Here is a 10,390-nt window from a genome sequence, read left to right as displayed (position 1 = left end):
AATCTATTTTCTTCCCCCGCTCCCGGCAATGTGTAAGTGCCTTCTGGGCTACCGCAGGTATTGCGCAATAAGCAGCGTGGCTACCTGGTGGCTAGCTACTAAGGGGAGTGCAGTGTTGTTGTGTTGCCGCTAAAATGCAGATAGAAGAAAAAGAAACAGAGCAGCCTAAAGAAGAAATTAAACCGCCTCCGCGGACTTTGAAAGCAAACGTTTGGAGATACTTTGGATTTTACCGTGGCAAGAAAAGGCTTGACATGACTCATGCAATTTGCAGACTTTGCAACGCTAAAGTTGAGTATTTTGGGAATACTTCAAATCCCTGCGCTCACTTGGACAGACACCCCCCAGAGTTATCAGAGGAAAAGGATCATCCACTAACAACACCGGCAACTGATCAACGCACTTTTCACCAGTTTACAAAATTACCACTCAGTTCTGAACGGGCAAAGAAGATAACCAGATCCATTGCTTGTTTCATTGCAAAAGACCTGTGACCATACAGCACAGTGGAGAGAGAAGGCTTCAGGTTCATGATCAAAACTATTGAGTCATGGTATGACATCCCATCACGCTCTGTTTTTATAGACAATGTTGTACCTTCACTTTACAGAGAGACAAAGCTAAAAGTGGGGGAAGCTGTGACTAGAGCTAGCAGAGTAGCTCTTGCCTGTGATCACTGGACCTCTAGGACCTAGGCTTGGGTAGATCCTGCTGAAATCCTATGTATTGAATGAATAGAGAATCGTTTTGAATCGGAAAAATATCGTTTTTGAATCGAGAATTGAGTTGAATCGAAAAAATCGATTTATAATCGAATCGTGACCCCAAGAATCGATATTGAATCGAATCGTGGGACACCCAAAGATTCGCAGCCCTAATGTTTATTGCTTCATTTGCAATGCAATAATGTTGCAACTACTTCATTAACTGGTTCTTTGTTATATTTTTTGGCGTATTTGCTGATGTTCCGCTGTTGTTGTAGAAGGAAATTTGCTACTGAAATCATTTGAAGTAGTTGACTTTTATAACAATAATGCTTTGTATACTATTGATACATTTCAGGTAAAAATCTAGTTTGCCATAATCTATTTTTGGAATGATTTGCAAAATATTTTTTTTCTATTTTTGGCAAAATAAAAAAAAATCCAAATGGACTTTGATTCATCTTGTTGAAAAATAGCGCATTTTACGTTATGTTTCAATTATTTGGTCCGTACATGATAAAAACTCTTGTGAGAAGACAGGCGCAGTGAGTTCCCACCACATGTTTCTGGATTGTATCTTTGGTCTGGGACAGCGGGAGAAAAAAAACACTTGGCACCTGGTTTCTATTCTATTCTGAAACTAAATGTAAATGTTTATGCCACGTGCGTGTAAAGTCTTCCTCAAAGACCCTGCTAGCTCATTGCACTTGAAGAGTGTACCTGACATCACATGCCGCACAAAGTAAGTCCAGAATGAGCGTAGTGGATTTTAAGAGAAAGACTGACTGGCTAGCTTTGACAGTAGCAGCAGGTGTTGCTTATAATGTGAATAATGGTTGATGTAAATCACAGCAGTATAACAGTGACCTGGCACCATGAACGGAATTTGACCACCGTCGGCGTTATTGTTTGCACCTGTGCCTTCTCTACTTTGACTTTTACTTTTCTCTTCCATTTTAGAGTTTAGCATTTTTATTCAAACAATACATACTTAAATGTTCAGTTTTTGGCTATGTTATGTACTTCATAGCTTGACCTTACCTGGTTATGATTGTATTCCATATGCTTCCAATGAATTAAAATACATACAACTAATGTTAGCATGCAGGCAGAGGTGACCCCTTCTGTTCTTCCGTTTCACTTAAAGTAGACTGACCATACCTCCTCTTTTCCCCGGACATGTCCTCTTTTGCTGTCCGGGCGGAGTTTCTTAAATGCCTCAAATGTCCGGCATTTTGAGTTAGGGTTGCGTGTATTTTCAATGTACGTTCAGGGTTAAGAAGGGGTTAAAAACCAAACAAATTGTGAAGGTGTGGCACATAGCAGCATTCGTGAGGGAGGGGGGGGGGGGGGGGGGGACAGAGAGAGCAAGAGAGCGGAGGATTGATTGATTGATTGAGACTTTTATTAGTAGATTGCACAGTACAGTTCATATTCCGTTCAATTGACCACTAAATGGTAACACCCGAATACGTTTTTCAACTTGTTTAAGTCGGGGTCCACGTTAATCAATTCATGGTAAGACAGATAAGACACCCGGTTTGCTTTTTTTTTTTTTTTACTGTATCGATTATCGCTTTCCGCCAGTGTTTTGTTTTGTTTATATTTGCCGGGTCAAATTTCTGTCCCCGTTTATTGCGTTTTTATTTTGATTCGCCAAAAGTTTTATCAATGACAAATACTGCCTCGATGCACTCAGACAAGTTTACAGCGAAGGGCTGTCAAAATAAAGACTTCATGGTAAACACTAAGGTGAGTGTAAAGTCAACATTTTTAACTCCAATAAATTAGTTATTTTAGTCTTTGTGAGTCTATGGAAACTTCACTTTTATCTCCCGCTGGATCCACATCGTTCGAGGATGGAGACAGGTTAGCTGTTAGCTTCAAGCTTCAAGACTCCTCCACCCCATAAACATACTTTGCAGGTCAAAAAACGGGGCAATTGTTTGCCTTTTGAAGTGTTAATGTGCGAGGAGTGTTCAAAAGGAGTCTCTTGGAGAAGTTGCTGACAAGTTAGCAACGCTGACAGTGACGTCATCACCGTCATTGTTTACTGAAGCAGAGATGCTGACTGTGCGTTATGATAAACGTGCATGTGTCGCCATGCTCTGCTTTTTATCCATAGATTTATCAGATTACATTTTTTATTATCTATAGCAGGGGTGTCAAAAGTGTGCCCCGGAGGCCATTTGCGTCCCACAGCTAATGTTTTAAAGGCCCACGGCACATTCTAATAATACTATTAAAATAAACAAAAACATAACAAAAGTGAAATATAAAAGCTTAAAGGTGAAATGTAATTTAGAAAAAGTTGCAATGTTGACTAATAAAACAAAGCTGTTTTTTTTTCTTTCAAACGGTCATTGCTCAAAACATAATATTGAATCAAAATCAATGTTATTATGAATTATTGACCTATCCAAGGTTCCAATTGCTTCACATCAAATATTCCATTTTAAAAAATATTTTTGGTGGAAGATTTTGCATATTTTGTGTGTTTGCCATTAAAAACATAGTTTTGTTTGACAAAAAAGGGCGGAAAACAAACAAACAAACAAACAAAAAAACAACATAAAAAACACTAAAACATTTTGAAATGAGGAATAGATCTGAAGTTGATGTAGACTTCAGAGATTTAAGCGTTAAATATAAAACGTATGTATGCCCAGCCACAACGTTATCATCATTTCATGACTGAAGCAAAACACTTTTTACACTTTTATACTGAAATAAATACACCTACAACTTATTAAATAAAAACATAGAAAAAACTAGCAGCAGCGGTAAAGTTCAGATCCATGAAGAAAACAAAAGTGAATGAATGTTTATAACTGAATACATTTACATATGTATACAAATTTGTTTTATTTATTTATTATTTTTTTTAATGAATTAAGTAACGTTTATGACGACCTTTTTCCAAAACACAATATACAATGTGAGATATAACAGGATAATGCATACATTTGTCATTTTTTTTCAAAACGCTTACAAAAAAGTGGGACCCCAAAAATTTACTGTGGGACCCCATTTTTATGACTTGATGGGGTCCCTGGGACTCCATTTTGAAAATTCCCAGCGCCAATAGTGCTGTCAACAGAGGAGAAAAAATTATTTATTTAAATAAATATATTATTTATAAAGCAAGTTCGAAAATCATTGGCAAATTTTCACCTAGTCCCGGTCTTGGCGTGCTGCCCGCCTTGGCACGCATATATGTGTCCTCTTTTTGGGATTTCAGAATATGGTCAGCCTATTAAATGTATGTTTGTTGTTCAATTAAAAAAAATAAAACAATTAAAAAAATAAAAAATGTTTTTCTGTGTAAAGCCCTGTTCTGTATTATCATGTTTTCATTTCTAAATCCTAGCTTGTGTTTTACACTCCGTTATATTAGCTATGTTTTTTTTGTCTGGTGCCATTCAGTCCAAATCCAGGTAAGACTTATTTGTTTGTTTGTTTAAAGTATTTTAGTAGGTTGTAATCTTGATAATGCTATTGTTTTGTTACTAATGAGAGTTATAATTGATTATTTAGACTTCAGGCTTTTAACCACTTCATTTTGCCTCGCTAACTAGCAGGAAGGAACTAAGTTGTGTCGCTGAACATTTTAATTCATTATCTTTGTTTCATATGCTTCAACCATAAGACATACAGTATACTCTTTTTTTACATAATAGTGTCTGTAAAAATGAGCTGGAAAGAAATGATGATGATGGAATGTATTACGCAGACATTTCCCTTTTTAGTAGAACATATTTATTTCACCACATAGTTCAGCTTACTGGGAGTTATTGTTGGACACACTTCACACGTTCAGGTTGACTACCTTTCCATGTAGCGTCCACAGGCGCTCGTACAAGGGGCCAGCACAAGCTTCTGCTTTTGCTCCTGTTATAAAAACGACTACAAACGTAGCGAGAGGACACGCTGGGAGACCCAGGAGACAAAAGGTGTCCTCGCCAAGGACCGTTTACTGTTTAAATCTAACACATACACCGTTAAAATTAGCTAAAGTTCACATCTGTACGTTCTCTTTGAAGATTTTGTCGACCACATTCTACCTGGTAACAAGTGATGTGAACAGGGAGAAAAGTAAGTCTGTTAATAGGTTGTATTCCGTCACGTGACTAAGTAAACTAAGTGGTGGGCCACCAAACCAATATGGCTAGTCAAGTGCCGCAAACAGAGTGCAAACTATCTGAGTACGCAAAGGGCCTGGATATTACCATTAAAAGCAAATATGATCACGCAATGCAATATGCAATAGAATCTATAATAAATTATCAAAAAAAATATTTGTTGAGTGTAGGGTTGTACGGTATTGTGGCGGGCACTAGGACCATGCTCACACTCAGCAGAATGGGTGTGGTTTTATGTACCTTCTTGGGCACACTATAAAAGTGCATATTGTGTTTTATTGTGTATTCTTATGTTGGCAGTCTTACAATAAAGACCTCAAAGAAACAACGCTGTGTTTCTTGCATTTGCCACATTGGTGACCCCGACAATGTTTCACGCAGAAGAGGAAGCTGTGTCTTCATCGGCCATGTCGCCCCAACTCCAGCAACCTGCATCCCCCGCGGGGACAAAGCTTCCGGAGTTCTGGCAGAGCGACCCGGCATCATGGTTCCAGCACATCGAGGCACTTTTCCACCTGCGAGGAATCGCCGGCGACGACTCCTGGTATTACTTGGTCGTAACAGCCCTCGACCAGGCGACCACTCGCCGCGCCATGCAGCTGTTGCGAACGCCTCCACAGCGCGGCAAGTACGCTGCACTCAAGAATCTTCTGCTTCGGAGATTTACTCTAACTGACGCTGAGAGGGCAGATAGACTTCTTTCCCTGCCCGGTTTGGGCGATAGCACCGCCTTGGATCTAATGGACAGTATGCTGTCGCTGCTGGGCTCCGAGGAGGGCGGGTTCATTTTCCCGCATCTTTTCTTGCGGCAGCTACCACCTGCGGCCCGTGCGGTGTTGGCTAACTCCGCTTCTCTGGCCTCCGGCGACTACCGAGGCTTGGCTGAAGAAGCTGACCGGGTGCTTCTGGCTTCCAGATGGTTTGCCGTGCAGAGCGTAGAAGCGCCCCCCTTGCAGACGATGGAGAATGCGGACCCAGCGGTAGTGGCGGGAGTCGCTACCCGGAAAAGGCGCGAAGCGAGACAGTGCTTCTTCCATCAACGTTTTGGCGCCAAAGCTTGACAGTGTGTCCCTCCATGTTCCTTCATGGCCCCGGGAAACTCCAACGCCAGCGTTCAGTAGCAGCTGTGGGCGCCGGCGAAGCAAGCGAGCTGCTCTTCATCGCTGACTCGTCGTCAAGCAGACGTTTCCTGGTGGACTCCGGTTCGCAAGTCAGCCTGTTACCTGCCACGGACGCGGACAGGGCGACAGGTGGCTGCGGGCCGCTGCTGAATGCCGCCAACGGCTCGTCGATTGACACTTTCGGCTCCAGGTTGGTGACTGTGTGCTTTCATGGACGCAAATTCCAGTGGGACTTTATCATCGCCGCCATCACGGTTCCCATTATTGGCGCGGATTTTCTGTGTGCTAATGGACTGCTTGTTGATGTTGCTAACCGCCGATTGATTGATGCTGTGTCTTTTTCAACTTTTACATGTAGGGCGGGGTGACTTGGACCGTTAACACACGCTAATTATTTGGTATCTGGTGACGTTTTTCAGCGTTTGCGGGCGGATTTTCCGTCATTAACCACTCCCGCTTTTTCCACCGCGGACACTAAGCACGGTGTCGAACATTTCATTCCCACGGTGGGCCCGCCAGTTTTTGCGCGCGCGGGCCGTCTTGACGCAGCTAAATCGACCATTGCTAAAGAGGAGTTTGCTACTATGGAGCGTTTAGGCATCGTTAGGCGTTCTAATAGCCCGTGGGCCTCGCCCTTGTACATGGTGCCCAAGTCAGACGGTTCCTGGCGGCCTTGTGGGGATTTTCGCCGCCTTAACTACATCACAACGCACGATCGCTACCCTATTCCGCACATCCAGGACTTTTCGGCGCGCCTGGCTGGCACCGCCATTTTCTCGAATGTAGACTTAGTTCGTGGTTATCACCAGGTGCCGGTGCGTGCCGAGGACGTGCCCAAGACCGCAGTATTAACCCCGCGTATGCCTTTTGGCCTGAAGGGGGCAGCACAAACCTTTCAGAGATTAATGGACTCAGTTTTGCGCGGCCTCAATTTTGTGTTTGTTTATCTGGACAACATTTTGGTGGCGAGTCCTTCAGCCGAGGAGCACCAGTCACACCTAACACAGGTGTTCACACGTCTTGACAAGCACGGCCTGATCGTCAATCCTTCTAAATGTCAGTTTGGGCTGTCAGAGATTGATTTTTTAGGTCACCGTATTTCGTCGCTGGGAGCGATCCCTTTGCCTTCAAAAGTGCAAGTGGTGGCAGATTTTCCTCGCCCCTCCACTGTCAAAGCTCTGCAGGAATTTTTGGGCATGATTAATTTTTATAATCGGTTCCTTCCTCGCGCTGCCCACCTCCTGCAGCCTCTTTATGGTGCCCTACGGAACAAAAAGGCAAGCGATTCCCTCGAATGGTCTCCTCAGCGAGTCCAAGCTTTTCATAGGGCTAAATCCGCGCTCGCAGAGGCTGCTCTCCTCGCCCACCCTGTTTCCGCGGCGCCCGTGGCTTTGACAACGGACGCGTCTGATGTCGCCGTGGGCGCTGTGGTGGAGCAGCGGGTGGCGAATGTATGGCAGCCCCTTGCGTTCTTCAGTCGTAAACTGCGAGATAACGAGCGGAAGTACAGTGTATTTGACCGAGAGTTGTTGGCACTGTATCTTGCAACACGCCATTTTCGTTTTCTGTTGGAAGGTCGGTCCTTCACGGCTTTTGTTGACCACAAACCCCTGACGTTTGCCATGTCAAAGGTCACAGAGCCTTGGTCAGCCCGTCAGCAGCGTCACTTGTCGGCCATCTCAGAGTTCACTACGGACATTCAGCATGTGGCCGGTAAGGCCAACCCTGTGGCTGACTGTCCCTCACGCGTACTCGTGCAGCTCGGTTTAGATTTTTCGGGAATGGCCGCTGACCAGCCCGACGACCCCGACATCCGCACACTCAAAACTGACGGTACAGCGCTAGTGCTCGAGGAGGTGGTAGTTCAGGATGGCGGTCCCGCCCTCCTCTTCGATGTTTCCACTGGCCGCCCTCGGCCGGTTGTCCCGGTAGACTGGCGCCGCCGGGTTTTTGACGCAATACACTCCCTGTCGCACCCTGGCGTTCGGGCTTCCGTCAAGTTGGTTGGTGCCAAGTTTGTTTGGCCTGGCCTTAGGAAGGATGTTAGGTAGTGGGCAGCCGCATGCGTGGCATGTCAGCGCGCCAAGGTCCACCGGCACACAAAGGCGGCCCTCGAACCATTTCCGATTCCGGTCAGGCGGTTTGACCACGTGCATGTAGACTTAGTTGGCCCCCTTCCTCCGTCGCAGGGTTATACACATTTGCTAACGATGGTAGATCGTACCACCAGATGGCCGGAAGCAGTTCCTCTTTCCTCCACTGCCTCGGTAGACGTTGCTCGCACGTTTCTGTCAGCCTGGGTTGCGCGTTTTGGCACGCCGTCTGATATCACCTCGGACAGGGGATCCCAGTTTGTGTCGGAGCTTTGGTCAGCGTTGGCCCAGTCCTTGGGTGTGCAGGTGCACCGTACTACAGCCTACCATCCCCAAGCTAACGGCTTATGTGAACGTTTTCACCGGTCGCTTAAGGCGGCTTTGCGTGCGGCGCTCGTTGATAGCAATTGGATTGACCGTTTACCTTGGGTTATGCTCGGGTTGCGCTCAGCCCCTAAAGAGGATCTTGCAGCGGCCCCCGCTGAATTGGTGTTCGGTCAGCCACTACGCGTTCCGGGGGAATTTTTACCTGAGGGTGGTACCCCGCGACCGTTTCCCTTTTTGTCGAGGGGGTCCTTGGCTCCCGGCCCGATTCACCACTGTTTCCCTAAGTCGTTTGTGCCATCGGAGCTTAAATCTGCCCGTTTTGTCTTCGTACGTCACGACGCCCACCGTTCGCCCCTCCAACCGCCTTACAATGGCCCATTTAGGGTGCTGGAACGCGGTCCTAAAAACTTTGTGCTGGATATGGGCGGGCGCAGGGAATGCGTTTCTCTGGACAGACTTAAACCGGCGCATTGTGTTGCAGGTGAAGAGATACTGCCGGGCCAAGTCCCCCGCCGAGGTCGCCCCCCAAAATCTGTTCGGGTTGAATGTCTTTCGTCTCTCCCGGACCCTGATGTTTGTTCTGCTCCACAAGGCACACCCGCTTCGCGGGATGGACATTGTAGCCGTTACGGCAGGCGAGTGAGGCCCCCTGACGGGTTTTCTTTTTCCCCATAACTTGCTGTCTGGGTGTTCGGGGGGGGGGTCTGTGTGGCGGGCACTAGGACCATGCTCACACTCAGCAGAATGGGTGTGGTTGTATGTACCTTCTTGGGCACACTATAAAAGTGCATATTGTGTTTTATTGTGTATTCTTATGTTGGCAGTCTTACAATAAAGACCTCAAAGAAACAACGCTGTGTTTCTTGCATTTGCCACAGTATACCGGTATTAGTATAGTACTGCGATACTAATGAATCATATTCAGTACTATACCGCCTCTGAAAAGTACCGGTCCGCCCCCCCGCGTCCCATTCGTCGTCACGCCGTATCATTGCTGGTTTACGAGCAGACGAGCATGTTCGGCAGTGCACAATCACAAAGTACTTACAAGCAGATACAGTGTGTAGACAGAAAAGGGAGAACGAACGCATTTTGGCTTAAAAACTAACAATAAAGGTGAAGCTATAACACTGAAACGCCCACCGGAAGAAGTGCTTTAAGACATGGTTAGCTAGCTAGCGGCTAAAGTCCAGCCCCAGTCGGCAGTGTTTTAGCTACTTCTAAATCACTAATCCTCGCCTCCATGGTGACAAATAAAGTAAGTTTCTTACACGTATCATCCCTGCAGGACGAGGAATAGCTAAACATGCTTCACTACACACCGTAGCTCACCGGCATCAAAAGTGTAAACAAACGCCATTGGTGGATCTACACCTGACATCCACTGTAATGATACCAAGTACAGTAGCGTATCTAGTCAATACTACTACAATTACGTCAATATTTTTTGGCATCACAACATCATCTCTTGTTTTTTTGTTTTTTTTATTATGTTTATACACTCAGGAAGTATGTCCCTGGACACATGAGGACTTTGAATATGACCAATGTATGATCCTGTAACAACTTGGTATCGGATTGATACCCAAATTTGTGGTATCATCCAAAACTAATGTAAAGTATTAAACGACAGAAGAATAAGTAATAATTACATTTTAACAGAAGTGTAGATAGAACATGTTAAAAGAGAACGTAAGCAAATGAACGAGTAGATTAATAATTCATTTTCTACCACTTGTCCTTAATAATTTTGACAAAAGAATAAAATGGAAAATGACACAATATGTTACTGCATTTAATTAAATTAGGAGCCTGTGTTTGCTTATTTACTACTAAAAGACTTGTATGTTCACTATTTTATTTAAGGACAAACTTGCAATAAGAAACATATGTTTAATGTACCCTAAGATTTTTTTGTTAAAATAAAGACAATAATGCAATTTTTGTGGTGCCCTTTATTTAGAAAAGTACCGAAAAGTATCGAAATAATTTTGGTACCAGTA

This window comes from Entelurus aequoreus, linkage group LG04 (genome assembly GCF_033978785.1).
Source record: "Entelurus aequoreus isolate RoL-2023_Sb linkage group LG04, RoL_Eaeq_v1.1, whole genome shotgun sequence".
In the NCBI taxonomy this organism is placed as follows: domain Eukaryota; kingdom Metazoa; phylum Chordata; class Actinopteri; order Syngnathiformes; family Syngnathidae; genus Entelurus; species Entelurus aequoreus.
The sequence above is the reverse complement of the archived record's forward strand: the minus strand, read 5'-3'. Positions refer to the sequence as shown.